Raw genomic sequence first — 19,300 nt, 5'->3', positions numbered from 1 at the left:
GTGGGAACCTTTGCTTTAAGGCACAAGACCAAATGGCTACTAGTTTTGGGATGGTCTATTCCAGGCTTTCTCAAAGCTTTTAGCATTTTGGGCCTGATGAGCGTTTATTATGGGGGCTATTGTGAATGTTTAGTGACATCACTAAGCTTTATTCTCTAGGTGTCAGTATCTCCAGACATTGCCTAATGATGGCTGCATGGCAAAAGTGCCCCTGATTAAGAAACCCTGATCTATCTGAAACTGGCACTCTAATAACAACAAGAAAAAGAGGTACAATTCATTAATTGCAGTACCATGAGTTTCCAGAAATGAGCCCAAATTTCAAAATAATGTGATCTTGTTTTGAACGAGATCATTATGGTTTGAAATCTGCACTTCTCCCCACCTTGACCACCTTCATTAACTTTGTTACTTGGTAGGGCAATTTGGCAGCATTTCCTGGAATTTTGTTTTTCCCCCTGCTTGTTCTGTTATTTACTTTCTCTGGAAAATAGATTGAATGGCAGTAGCAGTGGTGGGCAGCCTTACTGCCGCCTAGAATAGAAAGTCCTTGTGGAGGGAGAGGTGGAAATTACTAACAGCTAACTGATCCTGAAAAAAGGAAAATAAAACTTTTCAGGGGAACAATTCAAACTGTATCTAGTTCACTTTGTGACAAATTACTGAAACTTGACATGGCTTGGTCTACTTATTCACATAAATTTTAATTTCTGTAATGTGAAAATAGAAATTACATCAACAAAATTTTGGACCTTCATCACTTTTCATTTATACTCTTTTTAGTTTAAATATGCCCTTTTACATCTTCTCCATACCAATAGATTATGCACATCTTCTAAGAATGTGCCCCTCCAGAATACAAAAAGACCTCTCTCTACCTGCTTTGAAGTTTGTTTCTTGGTGAATCAGTCATTGAGAGCAGGGACTTGGCTGTGACAGTTTTGGAAAGAATTGATGTCTTTAGAGTGAAAACTTGGGCATGCCTAGACAGAGTTTGCTGGTTTAGTCTGAGTAGACCAAATCAAAACAAAACAAAATGTAAAACAAAAACTAAAAATCTTGCCAAACACTTATATTAAAGAATCTTTTAAATTAGATGCCAGAAAATCCTTTCCCTTCCATGGCATGACACCTAAGTAGATTAACCAAGTTCCTAAAATAGGAAGGATAAAAAATACTGCATTCACTACACTACAAAGTGAGTCATGATAATTATATTCCACTTGAAACTTGACCAAAACTTATATTTTGCAAACTACTTCATAGAATGATGTAGGTACAGCCAAAGGGGAACTATTCACTTTTAAGCAATACTTTGAGTTTCCCATTTGTAAAAGATTTATGTTTTCTGAAGTTTCTTAAAGCAGTTCAGTTGCTGTGATTGGCAGCCAGCCAGCTGATTAGAGCAAATTGGAGTTCAAGTACTTTTTTTTTTTTTTTTCATTAGTGTCTCTCGTAGCCCTATTTTGGAGTCACTGCCTTTTTCTTCCTAGAAAATTCAAGGCACATAATTCCCCCTTTCTATTCATCTATGAAACTGTTAACCAGGAAATAGTGGAACTGAGGTTTCCCTTAAATGATTCTGACATTCTTCAGGAGCAAGACCATTGATTACCTTTAATCTTAATGGATTGGAACTAATCTCTGAAGACCTAAAGTTTCCTCAACTGGAAAGGAAATAAATTATAAGAAACACCAACAAAAACTCACATACAGAAAACATAAGCCCCAGAGAGTAAAAGTCATGCCTCAACTAAACAGATGATTGGGGATGATTAATGCCCTCTGCATAAGACTTTACAATAAATTTCTCTCTGGAAAACTACTTAGACATTCTTCTCATGTAGTGTCACATGAATTTAATCTTAGAAAGACACCCCCATCTCCCCATCGCTCTCTGTGCCCTCACCCTCACCTACTTTATTTTTCTTAACTCTTATGATAATCTGATGTATCATACATTTTTATTTGTGATTATTCTCTTTCTCTGCTAGGGTCTAGGCTTCATGAGAGCAGGACTTTTTTTATGCTATAACTCAAGTACCTGGAATAGTGCCTGACACATATTAGGCCCTCAATAAATAGCCATAAAATGTGTAACATCCCTAATTAGCAGGTTTATGATCATATTTTTAATATTTGATTTCCTTTACTTATAATAGAAAATCATTATCTTCCTTTTGACCTTCTCTTATTTAGGCTGAATAAGTCTAGTTTAAATAAGATAATAAATACTGAAATATTTTGAAAAATTTAAACTATTCTGAAAGTATAAGTCCTCTTGCAAAGCTACTTCTGAGTATGCTGTTTCTTGAACATTTTTTCCATAAAATTATTATGACCTTACCAATCAATCATCTCTTCCTATTTATCATTACTTCGTTCACAAATTTTCAGAGGTTTTCTTGTATTTTATATAATCAATTTCTGTCTTTCATATAGTTAAGAAGGATATAACTCTCAGAACATACTGGGGCTAAGAACCACTTTCTGTTCTCTATCAGATATTATTTCATTTTGTATAATATCGTTTTCTTGACAGTGAAGCCAGGCACTGCATCTGTCCTTGTGGAGATGTCCTGGTATCAGTAAGAAAGACACGAGATCTGCCAAGTAAGTATTTGGCTCAGCTTGTCTTCCTTTTTAGGATGGGTTCCTTTGCATCTGTCATAGGGTTCAAAAGGAAAGCGCTAGCCACTTGCTAGCAAAAGCGCTAGGCATTTGCTGCATAGGGGTAGCATCTAGCATTCCCAATTATGTTTGTGAAAGCTTTTTACCCCAAAGATCACTTTTATTTTTATAAGTAGCAAACAAGCACTTCATCTAAATTGTGAATCAGTAAATTATAAGCACACTTCCTATCCCAACATTTCTCCATGCAAAGAGGTGGGGAAAAGGTGGCAAATTTTAAAACACCCCAGGGAAATTTTTCTAAATATAAGTCCCCTTCATTCATCCTAATGTGGCTCTTAGATAATTCCATTTGATGGCTGTGGTAGTAATAATAGGCTGGAAAAGTCAAGGAAACAGATTCTGTTCTAGAGCCTTCAGAAGGTATATTGCCCTGTCTACCCATTCTGGACTTTTGACCACCAGAACTGTAAGATAATAAATTTGTGTTGTTGTAAGCCTCTAAATTTATAGTATTTTTTTACAAAAGCAATAGGAAACTGCTACTGTGGTGCTCACTGGCATGTGCGGTTTGGAAGAAAAAGTTTTAATACTGCTTCTGCGCATATCAATTATTATTGTTTTGATATTTTACTAAGAGCAATTCAAAATAATGTTGTGCTTTCTTATATTAAATATAGGAATGTTAATAAGGAAAAATGTCAGATTCAGGTTTTTGTTTAGAATGAAGTTTTAATTTAAAAAAAAATCTAGACTGCTGATGAGGTTATATACTGAAACTTTACTTTTGTCTGCTGTACAACTACAGGAATTATAGAATTATATTTACAGCTTAAAATTAGTCTATGTTATTAGTTGTCCCATAAATAAAAATTATTTATAATGTAAACATAGGTTTATATTGCTTAAAAGAAAATACTAAAATATTACTAAGGGCAGATTTATGACAACTTTAAAAAAACTTTCATTTTACAAGGAAATGATAGACTTCTTACAAACTTCCCTAGTGATCTGACTTGCTACAATCTTACCAGCTTCTAACTTTTCTGTGGTACATCCATAATTAATAGCAAGGTTCTCTCAACATGTCAAAAGATTTAAAAGAATCTTGATAAGTAAATACTTAGGGCTACTAATATATAATTCTTCATCAAAGCTTATTTCTCAAGTGATTATGAAACAAATATTCCCTAACGTGCTGAACACAGCTTATCACTGCTAAACAAACAGATTATTACTAAAGGAGAAGGATAATTTCAACTTCTTTTGTGGGCATCCTCCAGAAGGAACCAGTCCTATTAACACCTTGATTTTACCCGTATTAGACTCGTTAACTTCTGGCCTCCAGAACTGTACGATAAATTGTGTTGTTTTAAGCCACTAAGTTTGTGGGAACTTGTTACAGCAGCAATAGGAAATTAATACACTATATAAATAGTGTATTAATAGTACACTATTTATATATTTTTAAAAAGCCTATTGGGGTTTGATTGAGATTGTGTTGAATCTATAGATCAATTGAAGGATAACTGATTCTTAGTAGTAAAGCTTCCAAATCCATGAACATAGTATACTTCTTTATTTATTTAGGTCCTTTTTAGTTTTTCTGAGCAAGTTTCCATAGTTTTTGGTGTGTATGTTATATGTGATTTTACCAAATTTATTCCTAAATATCTGATATTCTGATGATATTTTAAGTAGAATTCCATTATCTTATTTCCAATCTTAAAATTTGCTAATATATATGTATACAACTGATTTTTTATGTTGAGTTAGTATACTGAAATCCAAATCATCTCTCTTAATGAAGTTCAATGAAGCTAGAAATTAAAGATTAAAAGACTACAAATAATTTCTTCCCCCACATTACCAGAAGTTTACAAATAATTTTAGTTTTCTGAAAATTCTACATTTATTTGATTATTTCTTTAAACCTACCCATCTGAAATCTTTTATGTCCGTTTCTGATTCAAGTCTCTTGAGACAGAAATTGAACAGCATGTCAGCAATTCTTAGGATGGGACTATGAGAGTAGTTCTAAGGCTGCCGTGGCAGGTCCAATTCAGAAAAACCTTGGTGGTTATGTTTCAAGTGGTGCAAACAACTTGAAATGTTTGAAATGAGGTAGTTTTTTAGAAATAAGACACACTTTAGCTGATCACCACTAATTTGTAACTGCCAATTACTGTGCATTTTGGGCTTTGTCCTGGGAAATACATGTGACATTTTTTCTAGACCATGCATAACAAGCTCTTCGAAAAGTCACTGTGCCTCTTCACTGTACTTCTTTTTTGAAATCATAGTAATGGTAAGTGCTACTCTTCTTTCTCATTAAGCACACAGTTTTCCTCAATCTCCACAGTTGGAAGATTGCTTTTTTCTTCCTTCTGTGTTGTACTCTTTCTGGTGACAATTTAATGAATGCCCTAGTGTGAAGGCTAATCTTAACCCAGGAAAATTGAGATAAGTGTACCTACTCCCAGATTTCGAAGAAGCCGTGTGAAGACAATTTTTACGTTTCCCCTTTTCTTTTAGGATGCTAAAAGGAAAAAGGAAATTGGTGGGGGTTGGGGGAGATAGATTCAACAGACGATGAAGCCCCGATCTGAAGTGCCTATGTTTACAGGGTAAAAACTTTCTCTACCATTTTATGCACACCTACTGAATTGATAATATCTGACCAATGAAAAAGACAGTAAAATGGAGGCTTCTGAATTCTTAATTTCCTGATAACATCATAAGTTCACTGGAGTTCTAGAGGTGAAAGGTAGCAATAGACAAATATAATTGCTTCCTCTCAAACTCTTACCTGACTTATTCACAGTCCCACTTTCAGTCCTTAATTGACTTTCTCCAAGAGGCCAAATCTTCCTTTTCTCAAAGGAAAGTTTAATATTTAACATACGCCTATAAATCTATCAGTGCTTATGCATATATTTGTGCATATGTGTGTTTGCCCCATGTTGATATCTCTCATGAAATATTACAAAAGTAAAAGAAATGAGTTTTAAAATTTTCTATTGATTAAGGCAAGGTGGGTCAACAAATGAGAAAAGAATTAAGAGAAGGTTATGGTCAATTGAGTGAGCCTTTAGTGGTTTATTATTTCACCTTTATATTAGGTGCTGAGACCTATTAGGGATCAGAGAAGCAAGCCTATCCCAAAGACTCAAGCCTTAGATAGGAAATACTATTATTGAGAAAGTTTTAAATTATATACTTATATATTTTTAAATATATAATTTAAATGTTTCAATGTATAAATTTGAAAATATAATATGTATTTAAAAAGATACATATAAGTAAATAATACATGCCCATTAACCAAATTTCAAAAGATACCAAAGTATATAGGGCAAAAATGTTTCCCAATTATGCCTCCTAATACCTCAGTTTCCCTCTCTAAAGGCAATCACTGTTGCTAGGTTTTTCTATCTTTCCAAAGATTAAAAAATCTTTGGAAAAATAAATCAGTCAAGAATTCTAAATATTTCGAATTCTTTCTATTTGCAGATACGTAGAATTTTGGAAATCCGTATTTTGTGGTATTTTCTGTTAAACTGATCAATAAGGCTCCATGGTAAAAGAAATGGCCTGATTTTCCAGGTGTTCCTGAGAGTGTCAGGAAAGGGTAACATGTCAACCCATCAATATGGGTTACGTAAAGCTAATTATCTAAAAATTTTTTTGAAAAAAATGCACCGATCTGGATATCATACTTGTTTCATTTTATTCTCAGCTATAATCCAGATATGATATCCTTTTAATTTTTCATTTAGTTTGATTTTAGCTTAAATTTTAATAGTATGAATTAATTGGCTAAGATTCTTACCTGGCTGTAAATTCATATTTACTCCTTCGAAAGTTTTACTTCATAGATCTACTTTCATTACAACGTATCTTACTGGTCATTTTTACCATTTCATTTAATGATTAACTAACAGACTGCAATCAATTTCTGGGTAGCATTTAAGGTTCTATGGTTGGTACCTGTCGCTGCTCTCCTGTTGCTATAACATAGTGCAGGCAGACTTCCTTAACTTACGGCCTTTTGGTTTAGCCTTTCTTGTTTCATCTGCTGAACTGCCTACCAATCACATCACTGATGGAAATAAAACTTATTTTTCTCCATTTAGTGTTCCCAAGTCTCCTCTTACCTGTCTTCCTACTGACAAATGGCAAATTCTTTGAAGATACGACTATTGATCATTAGCTGTGCTGGGGGAATACAATTGTGCTGCAGAAAGAAATCATCTGTCCTCTGGTGTGAGCAGTATTGTAGCTCTGATATGCACAGCCCAGGGAGCTGATGTAGTTGCAGCGCCCAGAGGTGTCAGCAGCCATAGCAAGCAGACCAAATGGGCCTCTTTCAAACACAGAGGGATTTCAAAACTCAATTGAGTAATAATATTTCGCTCTTAAGGGGAAGGAGACAGAGAATTAAAACAATAGGTTCTGAATCTTACATGGGAGTGGCATTTTACTGTTATGAATGAAACAGATATTTCCATCATCCACACTGACACAGTGAGAACATTTTAAAAGTCTAAACGGCCAGGAAAAAGTGTCAAGGCAATAGTAGTTTTAGAAATTTCAAATCAACAAGTTTCAAGGCAATGAAAACAGCCAAATTCCATTTGTTTCATTTTTGACTGAATTAACTGGTCATTTTAATATCTCAAACCTTCAAACTGTGATTTTAATACTGTGTAAAAGCTACAGTAGTGTATTTAGTCTTCATATAGGTTATGACATGGGAGAGAAAAGCATAAAGTGGTAAGTTTACCTGCCCAAATTTTTACCCAATTTAACCAACAATTTAAAGTTCCTAACTTCACTTATCTCTTCTTTTGGGTAGACTAAAATACTTTCAGTGATGAGAAACCCAAAAGAAAATCTTGAAGGCAATTCTGAATAGAAGTGACAACCTCTAAGAATGAATAGGCATGTTATTTCAGTTTAAACGAAAAGATTCTAATTTTTAAGATTTGATGTTTCTTTTTCCCAGAGCTTCACTACCTAGCAGCTTGCACTACTTAAAAAAAAAAAAAAAAGCCAAGAATAAACCTGAACCTTCCCTCCATGACAACCCTTAAAATTATTGTTTGATTAATGGCTCATGCTGTCCTAAGGTAATGCCTAATTCTGCACCGATGTTTCACTCATTATGTAGTGAAGTAATGGCATAGCACATTAGTTTGAGAACAGAGGAACGAATACTTTTTAATTAGATGTATGTCTCCCACATTTCCTTCCCTCCTTTCCCAAGTGAGCTTCAATATGTGCTTGGTTAGCTCAACGATAAGAGGCAAAAAAAATCTCTCTAAAGCCTCTATCACAGCAGCAAACTATTTTACTGCTACAAATGACCACTCAGAGATTGTTTGAATTAGCTTTAAGAAAATCTTTCTCCATTGTCACAATTGCTGTCAGTAAATGTTAGTAATTCTAGCTTTTTACAGATGGGCTTTCAGCACCTTTAACCCATTACTGACTATGAGTCTGTCTACAGTAACCATTCCCCCAAAAAGACACTTGCTTTTCTTCAGTGATGGAAACAAAGAACTGTGGGTTTTCCCCTTGGTTGGTTGCTTAGCTTTACATTAATGAGAAAGGGACATTTGAATGGGATAATGTTGAGCTCAGAGATCTCATTTCAGCCATACACCACCTGCCAAATTTTCCCTTGACATGACTAGAAGCTCTAAACATGATGTGATTCCATTCCCACTGTCAGATCGGCAGAACCCCTCCCTGCCGATAAGCACGCTGACTGGGCTGGGCAGTGCTGTGTCTGCCAGGCATTTAGGAGAGTTGAGGCTTAGACCTTCAAAATGTTAGAAGGTCAAGAGTTTCTGCTCTCTGAAGCATGTGTACCAAGGTGTTGTCACTGTATACCAATTGCCACACTCTTGCAGATGACACCTCTGCCTCAACTCACCAGCCTTTAAAATATAGGGCAATTTGATGCAGTGATTTCTAATTTCATACTGTATTCATTCATTAGACAAATACTTGGAGTGCTTACTATGTCCTAGGTACCCCTGTAGGCTCTGGGTATATACAGCAGTGAACAAAACAAAAACATTAGCCCTTATGGAGCTCATATTTCAGTAGGGAAAACAGACAATTAAGTTTGTGTGTGAGTGTGTGTGTGTATGGGAGTGTGTGTGTGTGTGTGAGAGAGAGAGAGAGTGAAGGGGGTTGGTAGTAAAAAAGAAAAGCAGCAGGGCTTTGGAGAAAAATAAAGCAGTGCAAGATGAGCAAGAAGTACTAAGGCACGGGGTTAGGTCAGATCGTGGGTAAGGCTTATACGACTTTCCGAATTTGAACTGAGACCTGGAGGAAGTTCCAGGAGGGACTGTGCCTGACTTTTTCAGTCCTTGTAGCTAGCAACATAACTGGAACTGTTCTGTTTTGCAATCCTGCAATACACTGAAGTTGTCCAAGTTTGGTTGTGACAGTTGCCTTCCCTCTATATGTTTATATTGCTGCTAGATTCCAATACTGCTACAAATTGCCACCAATTTAAACATGCCATGGCAGTGTCAAAAGTCATATTCGGAAATATTTTGCACATTGGCACTTCATTCTGCCTACAAAACACAGTTCTTTGTGGGGTCTGCTTCTCAGTGAGACTCTGTTATTCTGGCTCCATTTCATCATTAAGTCACCTCTTCTAAATGCAAACAATTTATAGTCTCATCCACCAATTTAGCTGTTATGTATCATGAACACATTGTGCCTACATGTGGCTTATTCCAGCTCCAGACTTAAATCTTGTGTCCCTATTTACAAGAAATACAGTTTATTATTATTCTGCCTTTCCATTACACTTATGGCAGGTGGGATAAATAATTCTGTGTTGTGTGGAACATGTCATTGGGCCACCTATCCTTTGTACACATTTGAATGTGCTTGGCAGTTTGTTAAAACTGTGTGAGTGACTCACAATGCAGAAAAGATGTATCTGTTAAGTAAGTGATGTCTAGATACCAACAATCAATCCTGCATTCAAAATGCAATAAAATGAATACATCAATGGCCAATGCCACTTACTGTTGGAAACAATTTATATGAGAATTATAATTTATATTTATGGAATGCCTTTTTGTGAGCTCCTCTGCTACGTAATTACGAAGAGGCTTTATGCTTAGTATTGTTGTGACAATAAATAACAAGACAATGGAAAGCAATAAATGATCTTGTCATTGCCACAATCTAGGAAATAGAGAGAACTCACCATGGCATGTGTGCATATGCAAAGCCCCAGCTGAATTCACTGTCATGTGGTATACAGTCCTAAGAATTACCTGTGTGGGTATCATTGCCTGAATGTTGTAATTACGGGTTATAATGCTTTGGAAGACAGACCCGTTTGTAAATAGATATGTTAAATGCAACTACTCCATTGTGAGAGAAAAAAAACCCACCTCCTTCTATGGAAGTCTCTACTTATTTTTACACAGTGTCTAGGTTTTGCTGCCTCCATATCAAATCATAAATAGAAAATTAAACTAGAAATCAAAGGAAATGATAAGAAAATGAATGATCTTAGAAAATAAATTTACTAAGCACCTACCAAGAGTCAGATACAATGCAAAGTATGTTTTCTCATTTCAGCTTTCAAACAACTCTGTGAGGTATGTGTTAAGATCACAGTGAATTCACAGTTCAACTTTACAACAATAAGTTTCCAATATCTCAATTTACATTTTAAGAAATTGAGATCTGGACCTATCAAATGATATATCTAAGGTCAGAGAGGTAATACGGGAAAAAATACAGTGGCCATGTTTGTCAGAATGTATAAATAATTTGGTTTTAGCTGCTGTGAAAAACTCCCCAACTCAGTCTTTGATTTGCTAATCTTTGAGTAATTAGCAGGATGGAAAGATACATAGCTATAATGAATCACATATTATTTGTAAATAATTTCCAATGCCTGTAAAGAGTATACACACTACTCTCAGATATTTGGGGGGAGCATTTAAAAAAATTATTTATTGATAAATTATAGTTGTATAGATTTATGGGGTACAGAGTGATGTGATAATTTTTGAATATAATGTGGGATGATTAAATCAACCTAATGAACTAAGAGTAAATCTTAAATGTTCTAACCACAAAAAAGTCAAATATTTGAGGCAACGAATAGATTAATTAGCTTGGGGGAACAATTCATCTTTGCTCCTCTTTGAAGTGGTATTTCTTAATTTTTCCTTTCATTTATATCCCAATCCACTATAGTAGAAATGCGTAGCACAAATATATAATATATAATTAGAGAAATGGAGACTCAAAGAAGATAGGCAGCACAGCAAGGAAGTAAACCTAAATCTGTCAAACTACTAGTGGTGGTCCACATATTAGAGCACTTATTTTAAAAGCCAAAAGTAACAGAGGAAACAATCAGAAACAAGCATGACCAAGCACAGTTGAGTTTGCAGGCACCTTAGCGATAAGCAACCTATAAAATTTCTCTTGCGTGACATTTTTTCTGCATTCCTCTGTGTATGTTTATTTTTTTCTGTCCACTCAACTCTCCAACATCTTAAAAGTATCCCTTGATTGAATGTAATTTTTTTCTCAGATTAATCTGTCAAATTCTTATAACAATGTATAGAGAGTCAGACTGCTGAAAACAGACGGTCTAAAAAAATGTCTAAATAATGAATGTTAACTGAGCCCTAACAAGCAAGTTCTGTTTCACCCTATTTAGCTAGTCAATGCAGCACAACACTGGGCACTTGTTTTTTAAGCTACAAATATTAGAAAAAAATGCCAGGCCTCTGGCAGCAGCTGCTGATCCTCCTATTTTTGGCATACATTAACCAACCTCTGTGGTTATTTCAGAGTACAGACTGCCTCTTTCCTCTCTATATGGCAGGAGCAGAGGAGTGAAAAACACCAGGATACTCCCGAATCTCTGACATTAAAGACATTCATTCATTGACTTGATATTTTTAAAAATCTTACATTAGCGTTTCATTGCTACATAAGAAATTACAACAAATTTAGCAGCTTAAAACAGCACACATTAATTATCTCAGTTTCCATGGGCCAGGAGCCTGGGGTCAGGACAGCTTGACTGGATCCTATGATTAGAGTCTCATGTGACTGCAATCAAGGTATCAGCTGGGCTCCATTTTCATCTAGAGGGTTAGTTGGGGATGATTCTCCTCCCTACCTCACTCAGGCTGTTGGCAGAATTCATTTTCTTCCAGCTGTAGGACCTAGGGCCAGCTCTTTGTTAGCCATCAGCTGGAGGCAAGCACAGTTCCTAGAGGCTGCCAAAAGTCCCTTGCCATATGGGCTTCTGCAACATGGCCATTTCATTCATCAGTCCCTCAAAGAGAATCTCCCTCAAGTCCATCAAGATGAGGTCTCACCTAAACTAATCAGGGAGGTGATGATCCATCACCTTCGCCATAGTCTATTGGTTAGAAGCAAATCACAGGCTCTACCCGCATTCAAAGGGAAGACAAAACAAAAAGGCATAAACACAAGGAATTCAGAATTATTGGGGAGTCATCCTACGGTTTATCTATCCTGAAGTGTTGGTTTTAAGATGAAAAAATCCTAGATTAAGGGAAAAAAGAATCCCTTGGTTCCCAGATGGATATTCTCTGGGTCAACTTAATGTGGTACAGACCCATGTACCATCCAAAGATTACAGACATTGCCTATCTGTGCAATAATGCATGATGACATGAGCCCCACGTTTGTGCTTAGCAATGTATTAAAAGTAACATTAACTTTCAGCAAAGAGGAAGCTGGTCTCAAAATGGTGCAGTTACATTTTTGAAAACACATTAGTAAATCTTCTTAGGTATAGAAACTCAAATAATCACTTAATTATCCAAAAGCCATGATTCCATCAAGACAAATTAAAACAAAATCAAGGTCAGTCCTGGATAACAGTTGTCTCAGCATTATTAAAATGTGTAAATGAATGTCTCTAAGAGACATACAAAATTTAGGAACAATAATAGTTGTACAACTATACTTGCTGAATTTGACTATATTTGGTCATCTAAAGAAAAACATGCTTTTCCAGTGAGAAAAACAGGTTTCCTTATTTTATGTATTGCCATCATTTGACTCAGTAGACTATCCAACTATTGTTACAATCTCTGATTGTGTCCCCAAGTCCTTATCTTCTGGATTTATTATTATTATTGTTATTATTATTGTTATTGAGATGGAGACTCACTCTGTCACCCAGGCTGGAGTACCGTGCTGCGATCTCGGCTCACTGCAACCTCTGCCTCCAGGTTTCAAGCTATTCTCCTGCCTCAGCCTCCCGAGTAGCTGGGACTACAGGCAAATGCTGCCACACCCAGCTAATTTTTTGTATTTTAGTAGAGACGGGGTTTCACCATGTTGCCCAGGCTGGTCTCCAACTCCTGAGCTTAGACAATCCACCGGCCTTGGCCTCCCAAAATGCTGGGATTACAGACGTGAGCCACAAGCCCGGCCTTCTGGATCATTTTTAAAAAATACCTCCCTAAGTATCAGAGGAAGGCATTTTGGCAGATAAAATCCCCAGCCCAACCGACATGGAACTACATGTTTCAACTTCATTCTTAAACAATACTTAGGTAATGAGAATCAGATTTTAGATAAAACAGCTGTGTGCTTCCTTCATAAGAGATAAACTTCTATCGAAGTCATCTTCAATATTGTTTTATCATCACATTGCAGGGTTGATTTTAATAAGCTAGAACCTGCCTGGCCAATTGTTTTCAGAAAGGACAGCTCATTATTAACTAAATCTAACCCCAAATCATTTTTGCACCCCCCAATCAAAGGGATAGTATTAAGTGGCTCCTGGAAGGCAGTGAAGCTTCAGTGCATTTAAAATGAAATACTGTACAACCACCATGTTGAGACAGAGAACGTCTTCTTAAAAACTTTTAGGCTAAAACCACCTCATTCACATGCTATGCTGTATATTTCTGAGTTTTCTGATGAATTCTTATTGGAACACTGGAACGTATCTAAAGTTGCTTGCTGCAGCAAATTCAGTCCTGATTTTCCTTGAATTCACTGTGCAAAAATGAATTTGCTCTTCATTGACACCAGAATACCAAAAGAGGATCTTGAACTTTCACAATAAATCATCAATATTTTTACATACAAAGGAATTAACTAAAGTGTTCAGGCCTCTTTTTTTTTTTCCCCCTTAAGTCTCTTTTAAACTATCACAATACCTGTATTTAGGCACTTGCTTGTACAGGAAGCTTCAATTCTTATCCAAAACTTGATTGAGCCAATTGTATTTGATGGGATAATTTAGAGAACATACTATCATACTTTTCCCTAACACATTCTCATATATCAAATATAGAAAAAGCATGGGCTACATTGTTTCAAATAGATTTGAATTTAATTCCCAGCTCTGCCACTGAGTAACTTAATCTATTTCTTTGAACCCAGTTTCTTCACCTGTTAAAGATAACAATATCTACCTTGCAAAATGTTCAAATAATTTACATTTATATATGTAAAGTGCCATTTATTAACAGCACAAAAAAATGGAAGTGGGTTTTTTTTTTTGGTCACTGAATCTGTGTAGGTGGACTGTCATTACTTTAGTCCCCTGTAGAAACAATGTCACAGTACCATGATAAATGCCCTCAGTTCTTTACTAAGGTCATAAATAAGGACCAACTATATGAAGAATATTCTGCATACATTTTGGCAAAAGAATATTCTGCATAATTTTTGGCAAAACTGCCACTTAAAGCCACTACACATACCTTACGAGACCTTAATAATTTTCCCTGGAGCAAGCTAGGTGTGGTGGCTCATACCTATAATTCCAGCTACTTGGGAGGCTGAGGCAGGAGGATCACTTGAGTTTAAGGAGTTTAAGTCTGCAGGACGCTATGATCGTGCCACTGTACTGCAGGCTGGGTGACAGAGTGAGACCCCCATCTCTAAAATAATAGTAATAATAATAATTTTCCATGGAGTCAGGATACGTGAAACGATCTCCTCCACTGACGCATTTTCTGCTCTTTCATCACACGGAGTGATGCATGTAGTTCATCCTAACCCCCTTTGCGACTAGTCCATATAGACCAACTTGTTTCTTTGCAGAGTTTTGTTTTACTACATTCTTCAGTCAGTGCCAGGGAGGTTCCGTTCCTCTCCTTAGCTTCTGCTAGCACCCAGCATTGTTTGGCTTTTGGCCATGTCACTCCAATCTCTGCTTCCATTGTCACATTGCCTTTTCATCTTCTGTAGTCAAGTCTCCCTCTTCTTCCCTCTTATAAGGACACTTGAAATTATATTTAGCACCTACTTGGATAATCCATGATAATATTCCCATTTAAAATCCTTAACTTAGTCAAATCCACAAAGTCCCTCTTGCTGTATAAATAATATTCCTAGGCTCCAGGAATTAGGACCTAAATATCTTTGGGGCCACTACTCAGCCTACCATGGAAAGTGTAAGCTCTTTCTAAAATCATATAGAAATTTAAAAAAATGTAAAACAGTTAAAACAATCTTGAGACAGAAGAACTAAGTTGGAGCATTTATGCCACCTGGTGAAGGATAGATAAACAGACCAAGGAAACTGTAAGAAAACAATACTTCCCTAAATTTCTCAGTGCTCCTGTAAAAAACCCTGGCCTCCTGAGCCACGGAAACATATATATCCTATAATGTTACGGAATATTTGCTTTTATTTCTCCTAAAAATGTTTTCATGTATCATAATAATTAGATCTATAGCCATTTTTTAAGCTTCTTTTATCACCCACAAAACCAAACAGTTACATCTCTGGATAGGCATCTAGATTAGCTTTAGCTCTGAAGGTGCTGAGAAGACTGGAGTCCTGTCTTCCTTGGATATCTGTTAATACATTACAAATAATTAAGTTTCTGCATAAATGGTGATATGGTTTGGCTATGTCCCCACACAAATCTCATTTTGAATTCCCACATGTTGTGGGAGGGACCCGATGGGAGGCAATCGAATCGTGGGAGTAGGTCTTTCCCATGCTCTTCTCATGATAGTGAATAGGTCTCATGAGATCTGATGGTTTTATAAGGGTGTTTCCCTGCACAACCTCTCTTTGCTTGTCTGCCGCCATGTGAGACGTGCCTTTCACCTTTCGCCATGATTGTGAGGCCTCCCCAGCCATGTGGAACTGTGAGTCCATTAAAGCTCCTTCTTTTGTAAATTGCCCAATCTCAGGTATGTCTTTATCAGCAGCATGAAAACAGACTAATAAAAATGGTACTGAATTTTCCGATCCTACTTAAATAAAAAGTGATTCTTCTTGGAAAAAAAAAAAGATTGAAATCTTTCTTCCCATCTCTTGGCCTATAGAACATTGATAATCAAACTTTAATGCATTTAAGGTTCACTCAAGAATTCTTAAACTTAACCCATAGACATTTATATACAGTAGGTCTGGGAAGGGCCCAGAAATCTGCTATTTAACAAACATCCCAAGAGTTTCTGATGCAGGTGGTCCAGTGACCACTCTTTGACAAACATGGCCATAGAAAAATGTTGACTCCCCAGAGAAAACGATGATTCAAAGTACGTGGTTAAAGAGACAAACAGCAATTTACAAACATCACACAGGAAATCAAAGTCTTCCATACAAGTCAGTTAACAATGTGAAATACACCTGACACTCAAAAGGATTCAAAATGAATTAAAGTATTGTACTATTACACCTAGTGATTAATGGATCTATGAGGTGGACTCAGGAGTGATATCACCAGTTTAGGAGAGAAATAATAAACTCGGATATTAGTAGGATATACTAAAATTTTTGGAACCTTAGAGAACTCTTGTCCCAGTGGCCTTTCTAAAACCTTTTTCACTTCAGTTTCAAATTACCGAACTTCTCAATTAGGAAAACAACTGCTATTTGTTGTTTTCACTAGATTATCTCAGGCAAGTTTTTCACGTGGGTAACCAGAGTTCATGCCAGGTGATTGTCATGGTTTTGCAGAAATGTAGTATGTTTGGAAATAAATTGTGCACAGTTGCTCAATTCAACTAACCTTCCAAGCCATTTTAGTTTCTCTTGGAAATGCATGTATTTGAGTTTTCAAAACTGCCTCTTCCTATGAATATATAAGGTTTTCCCTTTGGTCTGATATGACAGATAACTGCAGAATTTTATTAAAAATACAACGAAGTCAGCAAAAATAGTGTTCAATTTCTTCTGTCAATGCCAATATTGTGCACTCATTTAAAGCCTTTTTAGCTTCAGAACATTGGGGTTTTACTGTATCATTAAATAATTGTTTGTGGCAGGATAAAAATATTAGTCTTGTTAGTATGATGATAACATTTAATGTCAAAAATAGTCCTGTGTGTTGGTAATTAGAATAAGAGCAATAGTTTTACTTAGCTTACTTTGGAAATGCCAGGGACTTTATTCCTGGAAGCTATTCACTACATCTTCATGATGGCAGAACATATGTATATTCAGCATGAAAGTCAATTAAGTACATGGTAAATAAATACACCTTTGATTTGTCAATTAAAAATGAATTAAAATTAAAATGCATTTGCAATTGGAAAGATGAAAAATTTTACTGATTTGCCTGCTTTTTATACTTTTGCACCAACTATTTGTTTGTGTACCCTTAACTTTTCTTGGTAGGATTTAAAATCGCAAGTAAGTACAATATATTAAATGTAAGCAGTTCGTCACCTGATATAGCAGCCTGAACATTTAAGTACAGTTAGATTTTTTTGCTATTGTTGATTATTAAAACAGACAAAAATTCCTTCACAGTAAAAGAATAACAGTTGTCTTTTATTGAGCAATTAATATGTGGCAGGAACTATGCTAAATATTTTATCTATAAAAGCTTATTTATTTATTTATTTTTTGAGATGGAGTCCTGCTCTATTGCCCAGGCTGGAGTGCAATGGTGCCATCTTGGCTCAATGCAACCTCTGCCTCCCAGGTTCAAGCGATTCTCCTGCCTCAGCCTCCCAAGTAGCTGGGGTTACAGGTGTGCACCACAACGCCCAGCTAATTTTTTTTTATTTTTAGTAGATACTGGGTTTCACCCTGTTGGTCAGGCTGGTTTTGAACTCCTGACCTCAGGTTACCCACCCGACTTGGCCTCCCAAAGTGCTGGGATTACAGGTGTGAGCCACCGCGCCCGGCTATAAAAGCTCATTTGTTTTTATTATAATCTTATGAGCATACATTATGCAGGTAAGAAAGCTAAGGGTCAAACCGGTTAAATAGTTGTTTTAGCAGTTACACTGTAAGAGAAAAGTTGGGATTTGAATCTAAATTGGTCTCACCTTATAGCTGAATGATTCCTCTGCACAGAATAGTAACACTGAAAGCATCAGCAATGCTATTTTATTACATGAAATACAAACACAGATTGTGGTGTAAACCTTTTCTCTCTATTTGGGAATTAAGTCAGCATCATATCAAGGATAAGATAAATATAATGTAAAGACAGAAAGCAAATGGAGATTTAGTTTTTCTCTTCTCTAAGCAGATAACTCTCAGATCTCTATATCTAGCTCTGACATTTCTCCAAAGCCATTGGACATCTTCCCTTTGAGGATCTCCCAGCTCCTCAAACTCAAAATATCACAAACTAAGCTCATTCTCTTTCCTCTCATGTTTCTTTATTTCCTGATTTCTTTCTGAAATGGTTCAATGATCCTCAAGTTACCCAGGCTTAAATGCTTGTGGCAGTTCTGAGTTCTCCCTCTCCCTTGTATTCTATATTTTGCAATTGCCAAGTCCTCTTGATTCTTCTTTCAAAATTCTTCTTGCCTTTGATTTTACTGCCACTACTCTCATTCAAGCTGATTTAATTTTTTTCCTAAAATATCTTTAAAATATCTTTTTTTTTAAACCTCAAGCCAGCACATTGCTGGTTCCAGAGCAATGTCTCTGAATCACTGCCTTGATTGTGCTACTCTAACTACTCTAACACCTTCAGTGGCTCCGTAGGCCTAGATTATGAGACTGCCAGATGAATTGCGGGTTTCCAAAATACATTTGGATTCATTATTTGCATGGACATACTTATAGTTTAAAAAGTTTATCACTTGCTAAATCTGACAATCCTACTTTAAATATATTCTACACTGTGCCTTTGCTCAACTGCTTATCTGTTTGTGGACCAGCAAAAAGGCTATCCTTTGAAGGAGTCAGCTTCCTCCAAGCAGAAGTATCTCTCTCTTGTCTGAACTCCGCTGAGACAGGAACAATACAGACAGGGTGGTCACAGGAGAACAGAAAATTCCAAGCAGCAGTTTCACATGTCTAGCAAGTGGAAACTGCTGAAATAGCTGCATAAACAGCTGATAAGACCCTAAAAAACCAAGGTGTAGGTCAAGTTGGCTAAGACCCACTAGATCCACCATGGCACCGGATTTGACCTAGGTTTCTCCTAAGACCTCAGTAACATACAAGTCACACACCCACCAGTGTCTTAGTTCCAGGCACACTCATATTTGGTGTAAAAATGGGTGGAACCACAAGTCCAAGAAATCACCCTTTTCCAGGAATGTTTATAAATATTCTACCCTTTAGTTAAAGACACCCATAGAGGTAGCAGCCCCAAACGCCCTTGCATGAATCTTTCTTGAGTATACCCACACTCCTCTTTCTTGAGTGTGTACTTTTCATTTTTCAATAAATCTC

General features: G+C 36.3%; 1 protein-coding gene across 1 annotated transcript in view; it reads right to left on the bottom strand.

Moving 5' to 3' along the window:
* The window catches only part of GALNTL6 (polypeptide N-acetylgalactosaminyltransferase like 6), a 1,233,993-nt gene that overhangs the window by 255,330 nt on the left and 959,363 nt on the right, over window positions 1-19,300 (bottom strand). The gene's annotated exons all lie outside the window — the stretch shown is intronic.

This window comes from Gorilla gorilla, chromosome 3 (assembly GCF_029281585.2).
Source record: "Gorilla gorilla gorilla isolate KB3781 chromosome 3, NHGRI_mGorGor1-v2.1_pri, whole genome shotgun sequence".
Lineage (NCBI taxonomy): Eukaryota > Metazoa > Chordata > Mammalia > Primates > Hominidae > Gorilla > Gorilla gorilla.
Note: the sequence above shows the minus strand (reverse complement) of the source record. Positions and strands in the feature narration are given on the sequence as shown.